Raw genomic sequence first — 2,952 nt, 5'->3', positions numbered from 1 at the left:
GGCCCGGAGGAGATGGAGCTGGAGGAAACCGCAGCAGTTCCCACCTTCGGCGCACCGCCTGTGCCACCTGGGGCGCTCCTGACGCCCTCGGCGGTCGCGGCCAGAACGAAGGGCACCGCAAAGGGTGCCAGGTCCGGGGGGTCCGGTACGCCGGGTACCCCTTCCAAATCAGATGATGACTTGGATGTGGGACCCTTCCTGTCTGCTTCGCAGCGGAAGGAACGGGTCCCTCCATCTAAACCTCCAGAGGAGGTAAAGAAACCCCGTCCAAGAGTCCAAGCCCCGAAAGACCCTACATAAATAGTCACACTCCAGTAGCTCTAATACATAATAATGGGAAGAGAAAATATCGTTCAATGGAACTGCAGAGGCCTTCTAAGTAATCTTGACGACGTCTATGAGATCCGGGATGCTAATCAGCCAAGTGTAATGTGTGTTCAGGAAACACACCTGAATTCCAAGAACACAAATTTCTTGAATAGTTACCTGGTATACAGAAAGGACAGGGTTGGCTGCACACACTCTTCTGGCGGTGTGGCCATAATCGCCCGCAAATCCTTAGCATGCCACCCTGTCACCTTGAACACAATCCTTGAGGCTGTAGCAATACGCTTGATAATATTTAATAGGTTGATAACGGTATGCTCCATATACACTCCTCCTGATGTTTCACTTTTAAGTTCTGACTTCGAGGCGCTGGTTGACCAGCTGCCCGAACCATACATCCTGACAGGCGACCTTAATGCTCACAATACTCTTTGGGGCTCTTCTCGCACAGATGCCCGAGGTCGCCTTATAGAGAAATTCCTTACATCTTCAGGAGCATGCCTTTTCAACAATAAACAGCCTACATACCACCCCGCACGGGGCACCTTGAGCAATCTTGGTGACGGTACTGGCGATACCGCGGACCCCGAGCCCCCAAACATACGCTGGATCCAACCGTGGCAATGTGTTTATAGGTGGAGGGTTAGAAACCACGAACGGTGGCCGTCGGAGCCCAGGTCAAGCTCCGGCGGATGGGCTCCCTGTCTGTTCACCAGGCAGGAAGCTCCGGGACCTCCTCAGCTATCAGGGTAAGGTTGTGGAAGAAAGTACCCCCGTCCCCTGCTTTCCAATGTATCATATGGCATTTTCACACCCCCCCTCCAAACGTGATCGGTCCCTGAAAAGGGGCCGCACCGAAGTATCTTTTCCTCCTTTGTCTTCGATCTCCATTCCAAAGCCCGATAATTTCTCGCGCTTCCTGGTAATGGAATCCCTGGATAAATCAAACCCCATCACTTCCCAGTCTGTCTTTATCATCTCCAAGTTCCTTGAAAGCCTTGTAGGCAAATCGTACAAAGCTAAAAAGCTCACAACGGGAGAAGTCCTAATTGAAGTTCAAAACAAGCAACAATCTTGTAACCTCTTGAAGCAAACGCGCATGGTCGATGTCGACATCAGGATCACGCCCCATCGCAGTCTTAATAGCTGCCAGGGCGTGATCTCTGATAGAGATCTAATGAATGAGACTGAAGCAGATCTGCTGGAAGGGCTTAGCGATCAGGGCGTAACAGCTGTGCGGCGAATCACGATACGACGAAATGACCAAATAATACCTACTAAACACATAATCTTGACATTTGACCGCTCAACACTTCCCGAATCGGTCAGCGCAGGTTTCCTGAGATGTCCGGTCCGACCCTACGTGCCGAACCCACGCCGCTGCTACAAGTGTCAGCGGTTTGGACATGGCACTAATGCTTGTCGTGGTCGACTAACATGCGCCAAGTGTGCACAACATGATCACGCATCTGACAACTGCCCATCACAAACCCTCATCTGTGCTAACTGCAAGGGACCCCACGGGGCCTACTCTAGAACATGTGAGAAATTCAAACAGGAGAAGGAGATCATCAAGGTAAAAGTGACTGAGAATCTTACCTTCCCAGAGGCGCGAAAGAGGTTCGCCTCTTTCCCCCTGGGGAGGTACGCCGACGCAGCTCGCCGGGGGGCGGAGCGGCGTCTTGTTTCGGCGGGGACCCAGTACCGCGAGTCGGACTTGGTCCCGCCCCCGCCCCCCCCTGGGTTGCCTCTGGCAGCCCAACCCGCCACCGCACCGCCTGCTAAGTCAGCAGCGGCTGTGGTGGCATCCACGTCCGTTGGGGATGCTGCTGCACCCTCTGTTTCCTCCTCTCCACCGGCCCGAAGCACATGCGAGGGCCCGGAGGAGATGGAGCTGGAGGAAACCGCAGCAGTTCCCACCTCCGCCGCACCGCCTGTGCCACCCGGGGCGCTCCTGACGCCCTCGGCGGTCGCGGCCAAAACGAAGGGCACCGCAAAGGGTGCCAGGTCCGGGGGGTCCGGTACGCCGGGTACCCCTTCCAAATCAGATGATAACATGGATGTGGGACCCTTCCTGTCTGCTTCGCAGCGGAAGGAACGGGTCCCCCCATCTAAACCTCCAGAGGAGGTAAAAAAACCCCGTCCAAGAATCCAAGCCCCGAAAGACCCTACATAAATAGTCACACTCCAGTAGCTCTAATACATAATAATGGGAAGAGAAAATATCGTTCAATGGAACTGCAGAGGCCTTCTAAATAATCTTGACGACGTCTATGAGATTCTGCATGCTTATCAGCCAAGTGTAATGTGTGTTCAGGAAACACACCTGAATTCCAAGAACACAAATTTCTTGAATAGTTACCTGGTATACAGAAAGGACAGGGTTGGCTGCACACACTCTTCTGGCGGTGTGGCCATAATCGCCCGCAAATCCTTAGCATGCCACCCTGTCACCTTGAACACTATCCTGGAGGCTGTGGCAATTCGAACGATAATATTTAATAGGTTGATAACGGTATGCTCCATATACATTCCTCCTGATGTTTCACTTTTAAGCTCTGATTTCGAGGCGCTGGTTGACCAGCTGCCCGAACCATACATCCTGACAGGCGACCTTAATGCTCA

This window comes from Haemaphysalis longicornis, unplaced genomic scaffold (assembly GCF_048455015.1).
Source record: "Haemaphysalis longicornis isolate Haplotype H1 unplaced genomic scaffold, Haemaphysalis longicornis Haplotype H1 scaffold_5, whole genome shotgun sequence".
Taxonomy (NCBI): domain Eukaryota; kingdom Metazoa; phylum Arthropoda; class Arachnida; order Ixodida; family Ixodidae; genus Haemaphysalis; species Haemaphysalis longicornis.
This window is presented reverse-complemented; position numbering follows the sequence as displayed.